Genomic DNA, 18,297 nt, shown 5'->3' on the forward strand with positions numbered 1-18,297 from the left:
AAAAAATTTAAACACTTCGTCGTCTTCTCTGAAACCCTAATTCCCTTTTCAAATGCTAATAGAGTTCAATTGCAATTGTTACGTTTCAGTAGATGAACTACTGAAATCATGATCAGACAACATGTGGATTCCATGTCAGATTGATCTTTTTGTTGATGTCTTCAACCATTTGTGGCAAGTAAGGGTGATCTTTCTTTCTATAAAGTCTCCTTTAAGTTTTTTACTTTTCTTGTCATTAAGTTTCATGCTTTATAAACTTTTGTTTATGTGTTGTATATAGTTTGTATGTGTTTGTTTATGTGCTGATTTTTTATTCATTTTGCAACTTCAGTTTCTTAGTTCATGTTGTGATTTTGTTGTTTATAAAATAATTCATAATAGGCATCCTTTGCAAGTCCCTGTTGGTTTTATATTTCCATTCGTTATCAAATGTAGACATTGATGGGAGGTATCAAAGCGAGATTGTTTTTGTATATATGGATGTGTTCATGTAAACATTTAAATGACAAAAAAAGTTATTGATAAAATGTTGCATATTTATGTAATAAAGATCATCAATCATATGAGTTTTTGAACTTGGAAATTCTGGAAGGGTTGTCTGATAAGTTTAAATAGAAGCAACTATTTTCAGTCAAACAAGTCACTCACATTGATTAGTAAGACTGTTTTCTAAATAATTAGGGTTAATGACTTAGGAGGGTAATTAAGTTTCCATTTTGTTCGTATTAGGTCACTAAAGTTTTTTTGTGCGTATTAAACCAATATGGTTGTTATTACCGTTTAGAAATAGTCATTTTTACCGGTTAAACATGAAGAAAACCAGTAAAAATGACTATTTCTAAATGGTAATAACAGCCATATTGGTCTAATATGCACAAAAAAACCTTAGTGACCTAATACGAACAAACTAAAAACCATATTGGTAATAACAACCATATTGGTCTAATACGCACAAAAAAACCTTAGTGACCTAATACGAACAAACTAAAAACCAAATTACCCTCCTAAGTCATTATCCCTTTGATGTTGAATTGTAGGATTGTAAAAATTTCTAGATTTCCCTTGAAGGGAGTTGATATTTCCACTTAGTTTTTTTTATCCATCCACTTAATATAATTATGTTTTTCCATTTATACCCTTTAAAACCACCGACCATCAAAACCCTTTTATAGTTATGATCCTTAACTAATTAACTTGATTTAGTCCCACGGTTTTGAGTTTTATACACTTAAATTTGGAAATCCACAATCACGATTTTGGTTTTTCAACATGGTTCTTATTTGGTTTTCTTTTTATTTTCTCTTTTATATTTTTGTTTTATATTAATTCTGATTTTATGTATATATTGTTGAAATAATATATATATATATATATATATATATATATATATATATATATATATATATATATATATATATATATATATATATATATATATATATATATATATATATAGGTTCAGGTTCATTTGAGATCATTCTAATTTTGTGAGACCGTGAGACCAAATCTAAAAATAATTTTAAAATGCAAAATAAATGGAAAATCCAAAAATTCTTTTTTTAAATATTATTTTCGGAACTTGAATTAACTAAAAAAAATATAAAAAATAAAAAAAAAATTCTATTTTTTTTGAAAAATACGTGAAATATTCTAAATAGAATATTACACTGTACATATTCTAAAAATAATTTTAAAATGCAAAATAAATGGAAAAATCAAAAAAATTCTTTTTTTAAATATTATTTTCGGAACTTGAATTAACTAAAAAAAATATAAAAAATAAAAGTATACGTCTCACGGTCTCACAAAATTAGGCCCTCTCACATGAACCTAACCATATATATATATATATATATATATATATATATATATATATATATATATATATATATATATATATATATATAGAGAGAGAGAGAGAGAGAGAGAGTTTTCACTATCTATTGTGTGCATATATATATATATATATATATATATATATATATATATATATATATATATATATATATAGTTAGGTTCAAATGTTTTCACTATCTATTGTATGCATGTATGACTGGTTCTGGATCAATCATTTTAGTTATTTTAAGAAAGTAATTAATGCATATTAAATGCTGAAGATGTAATTAATATTCATTATATTTTCAACATGTAATATGCATTAATTACTTTCTTAAAATAACTAAAATGATTGGTCCAGAATCAGTCATACATGCACACAATATATATATATATATATATATATATATATATATATATATATATATATATATATATATATATAACAACAGTATTTAAAATGTTAAGCAAAAATTACATAAAAATCATATAAATGTGATATCAATGCCATAGGATTTGTTATTATCAGATGAGGTTAAAGATTATCATTTAATTTATTAAGTGTCATGTAATACGTTAATAAAAAAATTAAATTTTATTACTGGTGTAATCTATGCTTGTATAGCAGTAAAAAATAAAATAGCGGCCATGGACCATGATTTTAAATACTAGTTATCGTGATACAATAGCGGCGGTAACAAATACTCACCCTATTCGGGTAATATGTTCCCAACAAAAATATTCAAACTAATATATATCCAAAATTGTTCAAAGTTCTACATTGTAAGAACCACTAAGTCAAATTGTGGTCGGTGATCAATATATTTATTTGTAACCGTAATGTCTGGTTAGACTATGAATAAAATACATAATTTTTTTTATTAGTGTATGGTATGACATATCTCGATGCCTAAGAACACGGTGTAATAAGTTGTTGTATCCAGTGGTGAGGCTAGGTGTATGGAAGGTGGGTCCTAGGACCCACTTAATTTTTTTAATTTATCTAAAATTTCTATAGAAATTTTTAGGGACCTACATTACAGAATATTTAGAACCTACCTTATCAATTAAAATTTTTGAATTTAAATAGAAAAATTATTGAAACATGTGGTTTTCCATTTTAGACTCGCTAGTGGTTGTATCGAATAGTTGGATTTAATAAATCAAACAAAGATGTTTAGCTGATTCTAATTATATTATGTATGTGTTGTGTTGGTATTACATCTACATGATTTTCTTATTTATTTTTAATTTCAAAATTCAATTATATATATATATATATATATATATATATATATATATATATATATATATATATATATATATAATCAAAATTAAAATAAAACAAAAATAAAAGGAAATAAAGGAAATAAAACCAATTAAGAGTTTGCCTAGGAAACCAAACACATCAAACGTATAAAATCAAAATTAAAATATAGATCAAAATCAAATTTAAAATTTAGAACAAAATCTAAATAATGGATGAAATCTATTTAAGGGATGGATATCAAGAAGAGAGTTTTGACGATGGTAGTCTTCAAAGGCATAAAAGGAAAATTATATTTTTGTTAAGTGGAGGGAGAGAACATACAAGTGGAAATATAGTACCTTTTAAATATCATCAAACCATATTTTTGGTATCTCGCAGGTCGTTCAAGATTTCCTTTTAAATATTGGCGACCATATTTTATTATTTTTGGTAATTCGCAAGTTGCAAGTTGTAACTGACTTAGTTGTGATAGTCGTTATTATTTTGTTTTATTTTCAGTAAAAAACAATCAAATTAAACATCTCAATATATCAGATTTTTTTTTGGGATTATCCTATTTGTTAATCGGTCAAAATTTAAGAATTTTGAGGCAGGTTGTTATTATGATAAAATATAAATATCATAAAACAAATATCGATCAAAAGGCAAAGCAATGGCCATTTTATGGCATTTGCTCTTTCCTGATAAAAATGGTCAAACAAAATCTAATTGAGAAAATTAAAACATAGAAAAATAAATACTTTCGCCGTTCAAAAAAATATAAATAAATAAATAAATACTTTTCTTTTTTAAATCGTATTATTTCCCTCTAAGGACAAAATGACAAATTACTTTTTAAGTGTACGTTTGGTAAATTAGGAAAAGACAAATCGGAGAAAATCAAACAGATTATGAATTATTTTTCGATTCAAGACATATGGTGAACAAATTATTGTTTAAAGCGTATAGATTAAATTACATATTTGGCTTATATATGATATGCATTTATTTGAATTTTGATACTATATTTGAGAAATTGATTCCAATTGTCATTATGGTTGCAAAATTCATCAGGTTTCATCCTTTTGGCAGTTACCATCCATATAGCTATGTTAAATGAATGTAAAAAGATGAAACTAACTTCTTTTTATCCTCTTATTTGTTTTTTTCTTTTCTCAAATTTATATTTATTTATCTTATTAATTAAAAGGACCTCGCACATCCCCACCCTACCCGCTACCCTTGAACTATAGATTAGGTGCTCCACCAGTATGGTCGTCAGTATAACTTGTTATACTGGTTTAGTTGCGCATTGATGGAGATCGGTTCAGTTTTACCGCTATTTTGCCAGTGCTCTACCCTTGATCTGTTCAGGGTTCTGACAATATTTTGGGTGATTTTAGAATTCTCCTATGGAATGAGAATTTTACCGGGTTAGTTGTGTATCGATGGAGATCGGTTTAGTTTTATTTAAGGCCTTGGATCATGTTTCAGATATTTAGGAGAACGTTTCTATTAGCAGTTAAGGTTCGCCAATTAGTTGAATCTGATTGTACTTCACCCCTTGGGTAAGGTTGTGATGAAGAGGGAATGGAGTTAATCTGAGGCGGGTTATGTGTCCTCCTGGAGAGAGTGTAATCTTTGCAGTTCATCAATTATTGTCATGAGGATTTTAGGTGGACAAAATAAGATAGCCTAAGTGTAACGTTTGGTTCCTGGAACGCATTTAAATAATAATTCATTCATTTTTATAAAGCAACTCGACGAGTTGGTAGCCCCAAACTCGTCGAGTAGAGATTAGAAGGGATGCAGACTTTTAAGCAACCTACTCAACGATTTGAGAGCCCCCAACTCGACGAGTAGAGATGCCAGAATGAAACCCTAATTTCGGGGTTATGCACCCTATTTAAGAATCTTAATCCCCACTTGCTGGCCTCATTTCCAGCCTCCAAGTCCCAAAACCTAGATTCAGAAACCCTAGTGCATTTGTGAGCTTGTGAGCCATTTGTGAGTGAAACTTTGTGTGTTTTGAAGCTTGTGAAGGAAGGAGAAGCTTGAGGATTCAAGAAGAAGATAGTAGATCCAGAGACTTCATTTCTTCCTCATCATTTTTTGGTAAGCAAGTCTCAAACTTGCCTAGTAGCATCTTAGATCTCTTTATCATCATTTTATGGGGTTTTTTTTGTAACATTCGACTCCCAGGTATTACATTTATTTACTTATTTATTTTTGGGATTTAATGAGTGACTCAACGAGTTGTGTGTCCGACTCGTCGAGTAGAGTTGGATTGGTCACGTGGGTTTAATGACCGACTCGTCGAGTTGGCGCTGTGTGAGGAAATCCTAAATCCCCAAGTTTGTGACCTATTTAAGGTGCCTTAAGCCCTCATTTCTGCCTCACCGGCCACCTTACACCCTTGAGAGAAACCCTAATCGTCCGCTTGAGCGAGAGAGTGAGTGAGGAGTTAATCTTGTGGTTATTAGTGTACTTTTGAAGAAGAAGAGGAGAGTATCGAAGCTTGGATCAAGAGGTGGCTTTGGATCTAGAGGTTCAACAGAGTTTTGCTTCAGTTAGAGGTAAAAAGATGCTAACATGATCATTTCCTTATGAGACCTTGGTTTAGGGAGTTTCTAGGGTTTTATCCCGTCCCTTTTGTGACATTTGAGTCCTTTGAGCATGATCTGAGGTTGAAACCTCAGATATGGAGTGTAGGAGATCTTGTGAGTCCAAAGACCCGAAATTTATTGAGCTACAGATAAGATCTTGTACATCTATCCCTTGTTGGAGCTTGAATTAGCATTATGGAACAAATATGCCATGCATGAGCGTAAAGATCGAAGCTTTACATCATAATCGAGCCTTAGGAAGTCAAATCTAGAGTATGGGGCATGGGTTCTGCCTTAAAACATCTGAATGAGAATTTGACTTAAGGTACTCGACGAGTCAATGAGCTGGCTCGACGAGTCGGCTAGGGTTTTCCCTGATGAGTCTGGACATGGGTAACTCGACGAGTTGATGAGACAACTCGACAAATTAAGTGGGGTTTTCACGATGTTCTGAAGGAACAAGGGGGACTCGGCGAGTCACATAGATGTACTCGGCGAGTCAGGTCAACATGGACAGTTGACTCAAGTGTTGACTTCTGTTGACTTTAGGGTTTGGTCAAGGCTGGGGTTATGGGGACCATGGAAGGGTAAAATGGTCTTTTACCCATTCCAAGAATTTGAGAGAGAGAGAAAGAGAGAGAGAATAAATCAGCTTATATAGAGTCGTGACTTAAATGTTAATTAGAGATAATTGTCTTCTGTGATTAGGCAGAGACTAGTTCGAGATTCATGTACGAGATTATTTACTTGCTTGCTTACGAGGTGAGTCTTTTCACTATACTTTAACTAGAGTCATAATATTTGTGTGATTGGAGGGTCTTATGTGTTATATTGAGTATTGTGATATACTGCATTATGTCTTTGTGATTTGTGTTGTGTATTATTCTGAGCTTACTGAGTTAGGATTGGAGGGTCCACCCGAGTTGTGGGACTGGAGGGTCCCACTAAGACACATTGACCGAAGGGTCTTATTTGAGCATAGCCATGAGAGGTTAATGAGACACGTGTGGTATTTTAGGAAACTCAGTAAGCTTCGTGCTTACCGTGTTGTGTGATATGTGGTTTAGGTACTCTTCAGGATATCGGGAAGGCGCCGACTCGATTGTACACACGAGAGAAAGAGTTATGTTTTGATATTCTTGGATTTTTAATCAAACAATTATGGAGTTATGTTTAATGATTTGACACTTGGGATTTGGTGAAATGTGTTCATGAGAATTAAGTTATTTTTAAAACGAAAAATGTGTTTGCAAATTTGCGGTGTTACAAGTTGGTATCAGAGCCTTGGTTTGAGGGATTCAGATGTACATTCGGGTGTGTCTGGACTCAATTCGAGGATTTGAGAAAGAATTTTCAAAAGAAATGATTTTTTTTTTTCAAAATGAGAAAGAGTTTTAAGAGAAAAATGAGTTGGAGCAGTGTGTACAATCAGCCAGAGCCCGAACGGTGATTTCCCAAAATACCCTTACTTATTTGTGTTATGAGATATTCATGAGATATTAGGGATGCATGCTAGAGGATAAGCTAGGTGTTTCATAACTTAGGGCTAGAGTTGCCTGATTTTTTATTCCTTAGCCTAGTGAATGTTATTGATTGATATTATCTGCTCATTGCTCTATGTATGTGTTGAGTAAGAGTACATAGCAAGAATCTTTTAGTGAGAGTTTGAGTAGAGGAGTAATCTAGGAGAGATACCTAGATGTGCATTTGAGGAATCTACTGAGAGAGTAGTGAGATACCCACGAGAGGCAGGGTTGCCTGAGTTCAGTAATGCCTTTTGAGTCCCGGATAGAGCGAGTGGAGTTGTGTTCTAGAGGGGTTTTATGTGTTAGTGGAGTTGATTCGATGCCCGAATGCTGCTTGCTTTGTGCTTTGTGGAACTCTTGATGATGGGAGATAGCTACTAACTGGATATGATGATATTCAGGAGGTAGATGGCTGGCATCATGAGGAGTTCTTCAGCAGCTGATGGCAGAGAAGTGTGAGAACCTAGGAAGAGCCTAGGGATATACCTTAGTCAGATAAGTATACTGATAGAGGAGAGTATTCGCTGGAGAGCGATCCTGTGTGATGGGATTAGTGATCGAGAAGGTTAGGCAGCTACTGAGGAAATCTGGGACGATCCATGTGGAAAGTATGGGTAGATGTGGCAGGTAGTATGGGCGCGTACTACTGAAAGCAGAGGACCCATACTCGAAACAGGGAGGATTTCAAAGGTTCTATATAGCAGGTAGTAGAGAGATAACATGGTTTGAGTACCATGATTCGTAGCAAAGTGTGTTGCCGTTTTTACCAGTTATTCGATGATGGGTGTTCAGACTGAGAATGGATATGGTAAACTGTGGGGCCAGAGGGCCATGTCGGTTGAGCTTCAATAGAGTGTACCTTGTGAGGAGACCGAGTTAGATCCTGGGGAGTTGACTGGTGGGCTACCAGTTGGAGACACAGGACTTGAGGAAAAGTGGAACTGATACGCTAAGGAGGCTTGCAGACTGAGTTGAGTGATGGACCGAAGGTTGAGATGCCACATCCTGTGACGAGAATTACACTATTCCGCTTCTCGTGTGAAGCGAACGAGATAACGAGTTTTTGGTTCCATAGTTTGGAAGTAACCCCGGGGGTAGCACATAATTACGATACTTTCACCAGAGTAATGGTAGTATGTTCATTGCGAGGTATTTCCTATTTCTTGAGAGAGTCATCCGTGAGAACCGAGATGGATGATGACAAGGAGATGCCTTAGTTGAGTAAGCCATACTTTTTAGCAATAGTTCCAGGTGATCAAGAGGAGTATACCGGGGCAGCGAACCTCATTGTCGCATTGTATATCGACTGAGAGAGTGAGGTCTCTTGCTTCTATGACTAAGAGTTGAGAGATCGGAGACGAGGTGTGTGATAGTGCATTATTTCCAGATCGAGAGTGGTGACTAATTCGGGACAGTTGGGATATCCGACGATGTGTCGACATGAGATTTCGAGATGACTAGAGACAGTCATGTGGGAAGGATTCCAAGAATTTCATATGAGGTTCAGAATATTTGGAGTTGTTTAGTCTCTATCGGAAGGAAAATTGAGCGTTACGGTGTACGTTCCAAGAGTCAAGTGTGATGCACCAACTGAAACAGTCTGTGGAGTAGACTGTTGGTATGCCAATTAGGTGCTGTTTGATTTTCTGAAGCAAAAATTCACGAAGTCTGCGGACCACCTTTGCAACCATCTGCAGTAGAAGAGGTGGACCAAACGGCTGCAGACTATAATAAGAAACGTGTTTGTTTTTTTTAACATCTGCTTACTGCTGCAGATATTAAAAAATTAAAATAAACTAATTTTATAAATCAAAAATAGTTTTTAAATACGAAAAATTTTATAATGTATAACATTTCGGCAAAAATTAATGATAATTCAGTAAAAAATAATGATATTTCAACAAAAAAATAAAGATATTTAGTAAAAAAATAATGATATTTCATCAAAAATTATCATTATTCAATATAAAAAAACGAAAAAAAATCAACAAGAATAAACAAAAAAATGAAAAATAAAAAGTGAAATAAATTTTCAACAACATATAAGAAAAAATTCAGCAAGAAAAAAAAAGAAGAAGAGGCTGGAAGAGGTTGGAAGAGACAGTACAAGTGTTGCGCCAAACAGAGCACGCGCAGAGGTTTTTGACTCTGAAGACTTCTAAAAAACAAACAGCTGCGAGATGAAAAGTGTTGCGCGTGTGCTGCGCCGCGTAGCAATAAGAGGTCTGAAGAGGTTTTTTCCAAAAAACAAACAGCACCTTAGTGATGGTTCGAACCCTGAGTGGGGGAGAACTGGGTATTCTATTGAGAAAGATCAACGGTCTATTCAGGTGCGGTTAGAGAATTGGTTATGGAGATCTGCGGTACAGACACATGAGATCTGGGTTATTGGTGGATGAGGCAAGGTGCAAAGCGAGATGATGCATGTTGTACATGTTCAGGAAAGGATAAGTGTATCTGCAGTGTGTAACCATTGGTCAGGGACTTTTTTGTGGTTAGAAATTCTTGAAGTTTATAGTGGTTGAGTTCGAGGCGGTTGGCTCGTGAGGTCTAGTTTCGACTGTAGAGAATTTCTATTTCGATGCATGGATAGTTATATGCACTCCGGGAAGGGGAAACAGTTGATTTAGCAACCAACTTCCGAGTCGGTATGAGTATTCTCACATGAGTTTTGTGCAGTGGAGGATGGGTTTTGGATTGTCGTCATTGTGTTCTTAGTCATTGGCGACTCCTCCATGTTTCAAATCATGGGTTGGAGTATTTCGAGGTTATGAGTTATGCAAGAGGGAGATCAGTGGTCGTATCAAGACATCATGAGATTATGAAATGTTGTATCGGGGTATACGAGTATGATGCCCTAGATCGTTGGATCATTATGAGATCGGGGTTTGTCAGACGGCAAGTGGAACATCTGGTGACTATATTTCCGCATCAGAAGATGTCAGTTAATTGTCGCCAGACGGGGATTGTCCAAGGGTGTGATTGTGCTGAGAAAAGTGCCTTGTCTGCGGGAATTTGCATCACGAGTGGTGGTGCATAATCTGGGGAAGTGTGTGCACCTATCTATGTTGGCCGATAAGTATGAGTTAGTGAACGCATTGTGGTGATGACCTGAGGATGAGATGGTGGACTGATAAGAGAATACTGTAAGACTACGAGGAGCCGTAGCATCCATGAGTCACTGAGAGGGAGCATTGTAAGACTACGGGGAGCCGTAGCATCCATGAGTCTGTAAGAGAGAGTACTGTAATACTACGGAGAGCCGTAGTATTTACTAGTCAGCGAGAGAGTGTCGTGATACTGCGGGGAGCCGTAGTACTCACTAGTCAGCGAGGGAGTGTCGTGATACTGTAGGGAGACATAGTACTCACTAGTCAGCGAGGGAGTGTCATGATACTGCAGTAAGCCGTAGTACTCACTAGTCAGCGAGGGAGTGTCGTGATACTACGGGGAGCCATAGTACTCACTAGTTAGCAAGGGAGTGTCGTGATACTGTGGGGAGCCGTAGTACTTACTAGTCAGCGAGGGAGTGTCATGATACTGCGAGGAGCCGTAGTACTTACTAGTCAGCGAGGGAGTGTCGTGATACTGCGGGGAGCCGTAGTATTCACTGGTTAGCAAGAGGGTGCCGTAAGTCTGCAGGGATCCGTAGCATTTATGAGTCAATGAAGGAGTGTCTTAAGACTAAGTGGGAACCATAGCACTCAATAGTCGATAAGATAGAATATTGTCACCACGGGGAGCTGTAGTATTCACTATTCAGAGCATGAAGCATAGGAGTTCTTAGGCTTGGGTAGCCTTACCACTTGAGTCTCGGAAAACTGCTAGTCAGACCAGGGGCGAGACTGGGGTCTCCGTGACGGTCAGGAAACGTTATATCCCGAGTTGAGTAGGGGTTATCGTAATCGGAAGGAATTTAAGAGATGGTGAGTGCATGTATTCACGAATCTCGGGTCATGGGTTGAGTATCAGATTAGAAATGAGTGGTTCTAATTCTGTTGTTAAATCAGACTCTTGAGTTTGAGTTTGGATCAGTTTGTGTATTATGTAGACATGATGAGATTCCAGATTCATAGATGGGATTCATTTTGATGGGTATTCATTTCCGCCTGATGTCTTAGACCTGAGTGGGTCAGTTCGTTGGTATAGGAAGGACCGCGAGACGCATGGAACTAGGGAGTAGTAGACGACAGAGGTCAGAGGTGAGGTGACTTCAGATGGGGTTGTAGTATTCGCTTGAGGTAAAGAGAACTTCATGACTTGTGTGTCACGATGAGCCAAGATAGTTATTATGAGAAGGAAGCTTGTAAAGTCATTTTATTGGGAGTGCAATGGGTAAACTTTGGAGGTTCGACTGCTAGGTCGAGATCCTACCTGGTGCTCAGTGTTGGAAGGGATATGTGAGAGGCAGCTGGGGCTTATGTTCATAGAGGCCCAAGGATACTTTTGAGTGGGCACGATCATTTTCTTGTGTTGAGAACAGAGTATTGGGGTTCGTTTTGTTCAGATGGGTTCTGATGGCAGTGCAGATGTAACCCTTTCGTTCCTTTGGAGTACGATCTAGATCGACAGATATGTCAGGTATGAGTGTCAAACAGTTGATATGGTCAATGATCTGATTAGAGATGGAGGTATGATTTTGAGATCGGTCATTCGATGAGCGAATGACATGATGATATCTTGCATGGGTGGTCGTACAGGGAGTCAGACTACTAGGGTTTCCAGGTTCTGAAGAGTCAGAACTGGAACCGTAACGGCAGAGGGATCTGTCTTGTTGCGGGATAAGGAGTTCCTGTATGGGTTAGGTGTCTTGGGAAAGAGATTGGTGTATGACATCAGACAGCAGTGGTGCCATTGGAGGATATTCAGGGTGATGACCGCATGAACTATATTGAGAGGCTGGTCGCAATTTTGGATAAGAAAGTGAAGGTTCTGAGGAACAAAGTGGTGCCCCTGGTTCATGTCTAGTGGCAACATCGGAAGGGGTCCGAGTGGACTTGGGAGCCGGAGTCCGAGATGCGCGAGCAGTATCCAGAGTTATTTCTGGAGCCTGACTTCGAGGGCGAAATTTGATTCTAGAGGGGGAGAATTGTAACATCCCGACTCCCAGGTATTACATTTATTTACTTATTTATTTTTGGGATTTAATGAGTGACTCAACGAGTTGTGTGTCCTACTCGTCAAGTAGAGTTGGATTGGTCACGTGGGTTTTGTTGGAATAGCGTCTAAGGCTGCAACTATATTAGGCAAGTATTTGACCCGATTGTATATGGTCCTTTTGGGTTGCCTTCTCCATAGCAACTTGACAGGATGATTTATTATGAGAGAATAAATATTATTAATATATTATGAGAATAATATAAGGAATAATAATATTTTTATTTGATTAATATAAGTCATAAGTTAATTAGGATTAATTTGGTGACTTAAAGAGATTAATTAAATAAGAGGGTATAAACTGTCAATTGTTTGATAGTTACACTTTGGGCTGTAAATCCTTTATGGATAGGGTTGGATGATTTCTAGGGCTTAGGATAAGCCACAAATCGTCCAAGGGCTTATCTTGGAAAGGATTTGGATTGCTTTGAGTAAAAGTTATCCAATTAGGGTTTAAGGGTTAAACCCTAGGAGCCTTACAAGTATAAATAGACCCTTAGGGCAAGGGAAATCGGCACCTCTGCAAAAGAAAAGAAACCCTGGCTGATTTCTTCCCTCTCCTCTCTCTCAAATCATTCTCTTGCTAGTTGGTGTTTGTAAGCCATTAGAGGAGTGACATTTGTGACTCTAAAGCTCCAAGAACCAGAAGATCAAACAAGTGTTTCAAGGTATGCTTCTAACTCTGATTTTGTATTGTTCTTATACTCTATTAGCCATTAGAAGTCTTGGATTCAATGCATGTTTAATTAGAGAAACCTAGATCCAAGCATTAGGGTTTGCATGTGCACATAGGAATGTTCATATGGCCAAAACCCATCAGTGGTATCAGAGCCTAGATTGGTTTCTATTAAATTGATGCATAATTGTTTGTTTCTTGCTTGCAAAATTCGAATTTTGTGGTTCTGAGTCATGAACTCGGCGAGTCCCATGGTGGACTCGGCGAGTTGGCCTGACTCGGCGAGTCCAGTTGGGCACTCGGCGAGTCCGAGCGTCAGGAAGAGCTAAAATCAGGATTTTTTGATATTTATCTTATGGAAACTTGCCTTTATCATATTAGATCAACCCTAATCCGATTTTTTGATATATATGACTACAATCTTGAACTAATTAAAGATATTTATCAATTAATAAAATATTTAATTTCCTTATGTGATAATTAATTAATTATTTTGATTAAATTGGTAAATTATTTTGCAAGAAATCATTAAATAAATCAAATATGGATAATTATGGAATTAATTGTTAATTAAGATTATTTGTTATTTGATCCTCCATGTTTTAAATGTTTAAAACTTGCCCTCAAGTTTTGAAATTTATGTTTTGTGATTAAAAGCTTAATTTAGACAATTTAAATTTCAAACCCTAGAATTTTACAAGTTTAAAATCCAACCCTATACTAACATAATATTATAAGATTAATATATATATATATATATATATATATATATATATATATATATATATATATATATATATATATATATATAAAACTAAAATGCTAGTCTTACCGTTAGTGGGCCTCATTCACGAAGCCGATCTATAAGGTGGGTATAAGGTTGCGGCCTATAAAATGGCGCTTAATGGGTGTACACTCACACCCACCGCTTGCTTGATTGGTGGAGGGTCGTTAGCCGAACGGGTAGGATAGGGCAACCTCATCTCTCATTAAAAGTATAATATGAAATATAAAGTAACTACATGTTTTTCAAATTTTTTCCCAATCCTAGTTACATTAGAAAAAATGAATTGATGCAATCCCATGAAATTACACTTTGCACCTTTGCTAAGAAGTTAGTGGAGCGTGTGTGGTTTACCGACACACTAATTGGTTCTAAGCGAAGGTGGCAAAGGGTGATTCATTGTTTATCATAGTTTGATGGAGCGTGTGTGGTTTATCGGCACATCGAATAGGTGATCGTTACAATGAAGGCACCATGTAAATTTGCATGGTTATTCACACCCGCTTTGTGATCCTCGGTATCCCAGTCACAAACAAGAGGGGCATATCGAGATTTAAAGATGCCATTGAAAAGTTTCAATGAATCTCATCCAAACCTAGGAATTCTTAATACATTTAGAACTTAAAGTTATGTTTTGTGGTGGAGAATTAGTGAATCGTCATTCACTTACCTTCAAATTGTTTGCATGTTAGATTACGGCATCCCTTTTCTAATATGTAAATATTGTTGTTGGATCCTAGCCCTAATTTTCTTATTGGGTGATAATTAGGGATTCGTATTCTAATCTATCTTTGTCCTTTCTATTTGTAGATGTCGAACGCAAACAACACTGCTGCTAGTTCATTCACATTGATGAGCCTTTGTCAAAAGGTCACTTTCGATGGGACGAACTTTAGCGAATGGATATGATACATTTGCACTATTGCTCGCTATGAGGACAAGGAGTATGTCCTCGATGAGAAGCTCGAGAAAATCAACCCTGAAATTGTTACTCCGACTGAAATGACCGCTTTTGAAACTCACGAGCGTGATGCAACGAAGGTACATTGCATCATGATAGCCACTATGAACTCCGAATTCCAAAAGTCCTATGAGGACATGTACCCGTACGAGATGCACCAAGACTTGTTGGAGAGATACCACCAAAAAGCAAGACAAGAGCGTTTTGAGATTTTCACTAACATGATTTCCGCTAAAATGGGTCATGGAGAGTCTCTTACCGTGCACCTGCAAAAGATGCAAAGGTATGTCGACCGTCTTCGCAAGTTGAATGTTGACTTTGGGTAAGACTTGGGATCGACATGGTGCTTCACTCTTTGCCTCCAAGTTACAATCAATTTAGGATGACCTACCACATGAACAAAGAAGAGGTCACCCTAAGCAAGCTCCAAGGTCTCTTGAGGGTCGCTGAGAGCAACTTCAAGGACAAGTCTGTTGCACCAACTCCCAATCCACCCGCTGCTCCTGTTTTGGCTATTGGACAAGGAAGAGGAAAGAAGATGAAGGCTTCGTCTAAGAACCATCGCAAGGTTAAGCCCCAAGATGGTGCCTCTTCTAGTGGGACCAAAGTTGATCCTGCTAAACTCTGCCCTAACCCAAAGGAGGCAGAGTGCCACCACTGCCACAAGATAGGACATTGGAAGAGAAGCTGCCCAGAGTACCTGCAAGCCATCAAGGAAGGAAAGATCAAGTCGTCTTTTGCAGGTATATACATAATTAAATCTAACGATTCATCTCATGCTATTTCTTGGGTTCTTGATACCGGTTGTGGTTACCACATTTGTTCTAATGTGCAGGGACTAAGAAGAAATAGGGATGTGGAGCATGGAAGGATAAATTTAATCATGGGGAACAGAAGATCGTCGCCTGTGACCAAGATTGGAGTGTATTCTTTAGTGCTTAGGAATGGTTTATCTTTAGATTTGAACAATTGTTGCTATTCGCCAGAAATGGCTAGAAACATCATTTCATTTCATGGTTTGTTAAGACAAGGTTTTAGATTTTCTTTTAATAATGAGAATGGTTCTATTTTGGCTTATCTAAATAGTGTCTTTTATTTTGAAGCTATACCATGTAATGGAATTTATGAAACCGTTATGATTGTAGATAACTTAGGAAATGATGTTTTATGCATGGATTCTTCCAATAGTGTGGATAGAGCATCCTTGTGGCATTGTCGTCTTGGACATGTCAACAAGAAGCGCATAGCCCAACTCCAAAAGGATGGAGTGTTGGAGTCATTCGACCTTAGGGAAGATGACACATGCGAGTATTGTTTACTTGGAAAGATGACTAAGTCACCCTTCATAAGTACGTGTGAAAGGGGTGAGGGTCTGTTGGACCTAATGCATACCGATGTATGTGGACCGTTTAGATCAACCACGAAGGATGGGAACCGCTTCTATGTGACTTTTACCGATGACTATAGTAGATATGGGTATATCTACTTAATCAAGCAAAAGTCAGAAAGTTTTGAAAAGTTCAAAGAGTTCAAGAATGAAGTGGCGAATCAATTGGGCAGGAAAATCAAGATGCTTCGATCCGATCGAGGAGGAGAGTACCTAAGTCTTGAGTTCCACAATTATCTCAAGGAGTGTGGAATAGTTTCACAATTGACGCCACCTAGGACACCACAATTGAATGGTGTGGCAGAAAGGCGTAATCGAAGCTTTTTGGACATGGTTCGCTCTATGATGAGTCGTGATTCACTATCAATCTCTTTTTGGGGGTATGCCTTAGAGACTGCCGCCCATATCCTTAACCGAGTCCCTACTAAGAATGTAACACCCAAAGTTTTGAAGGCCAAGAAAGGAAAGAAAACCCTAAGTTTAGGGGTCGACTCGGTGAGTCCAAGGAGGGACTCGGCGATTCCGAGCGGGATCCGAGTCGAGGAGTAAGTGACCGACTCGGCGAGTCGGCCAAGGTGACTCGGCGAGTCTGGTCTGTGCGAGGAAAACCCTAAATTCGGGGCTTGGAGCCTATTTAATCGCCTTATTCTTCTTCCTAGGGCTCCTTTACTGTCTCTCTACCCAGAACGCCGCACCCTAAGCCTCCATTGTGCTCATTCAAGCTTTTAGCCATTTTTGAGTGATTTAAAAGAAGAAGAAGAAGTGGGAATCTTTGAAGCATAAAGGAGTGGCCTTGGATCCGAAGTTTGGGGAACATTTCAGAGCATTTGAAGGTATTAATTCGTTTCTCTCCTTTAGATCTTCTTTGGTTATGAGTTTTGGGGCTTTTAAGCCATGTCTAAGATCAATTTCGAGCTTGAGGTCCAGATCTAAGGTTGCTACCTCAGATCCATGCTTGTTTTGGTTTAGAATCCCGTAAAGTATCAGCCATTGGGTGGATTTTGGAGCCTCTTGGTCTTAAACCCTAGTTCATGGTGTATTTTGCTTAGATCTCCATCTTTACACGTAAAGTTTGCAACTTTACGTGGGGAATAGGCTTGGGAAGGGTAGATCTACAGTTTGGAGTCCATGCATGACTCGAAAGTCCTCTGCATGTAAGTAGATCTTAATGGACTCGGACACTCGGTGAATCCTTCGAGTGGACTCGGCGAGTAGCTTGAAGATGAGGAGGAACTCGATGAGTGGGATGAACAGCTCGTCGAGTCGTATGAAGATAGGCATGAACTCGGCGAGTTGGATGAACAACTCGGCGAGTTGGATGAAGATTGTCGTGTGCTCGGCGAGTCTGTTCTTAGACTCGGCGAGTCAGGTCACGTAGTCCCAAACCCTTCGAGTTAAGACTCGAGTCAGCGAGTCGAGCAAGGACTCAGTGAGTTGGTCAGGACAGGATTCGGGAATCTGTAGACTCGGCGAGTCAGGGGCTGACTCGGCGAGTCAAGTCGCGATTGGAAGGACTTTGAGCATAAGAACTCGGCGAGTCAGTAAGTGGACTCGGCGAGTAGGGTTGACCTAGAAGGTTGACTTTGACCAGGACTTTGACTTTGGCAAGAGTTGACTTGGTTGACCTTTGAAGGTCAGTTAGACTAAGTGTTATGTTGATGTTGGTAGCTCGGGGAGCTAGTGGAGCAGCAGTTCAGAGTCAGTGGTCAGGTAGCGGTCAAAGGGATTAGCAGCAGCAGTTCAGCTGTATCAGGGGAGTTTCCCTTTGTATGAATGGGTCTACGGCCACAATGCCGGCCCATGTAGTTATGAGTAGAAGACCTGGGGGTTAGCCCTAGGCACAATATGCTAGTATGATATTCGGACGAGGTCCAATGATAGAGGGCGGGTGCCCAAGAGATGGTTTATGTGATAGTTTATACTTGTTGTCTGTATGATACTTGTATGTGCCTGGTAGGGAGGTGAGTGTGGGCGAGGTCCCGTATCTCACCAATAGCAGAGTGTGGATGGTGTTCCACATCTTAGTAGTAGCAGCCCAGGGGCGAGGGCCAAGTTAGGAAAGGAGTGAGAGTGAGCTGGGCCCGTATCTCACTATCAGCAGGAGTATGGACGAGG

At 38.0% G+C, this 18,297-nt stretch overlaps 1 non-coding gene across 1 annotated transcript in view; it reads left to right on the forward strand.

The window, feature by feature from the left end:
- LOC111890565 (U6 spliceosomal RNA) overlaps positions 1-7 on the forward strand; it is a 103-nt gene extending 96 nt beyond the window's left edge. The window contains exon 1 of the small nuclear RNA XR_002849902.1: positions 1-7. This exon is cut by the window's left edge and continues 96 nt beyond it. This is a non-coding gene — a small nuclear RNA (U6 spliceosomal RNA).
- Positions 8-18,297: the final 18,290 nt, after the last annotated feature.

The sequence above is a fragment of the Lactuca sativa genome, chromosome 6, assembly GCF_002870075.4.
Source record: "Lactuca sativa cultivar Salinas chromosome 6, Lsat_Salinas_v11, whole genome shotgun sequence".
In the NCBI taxonomy this organism is placed as follows: Eukaryota; Viridiplantae; Streptophyta; class Magnoliopsida; order Asterales; family Asteraceae; genus Lactuca; species Lactuca sativa.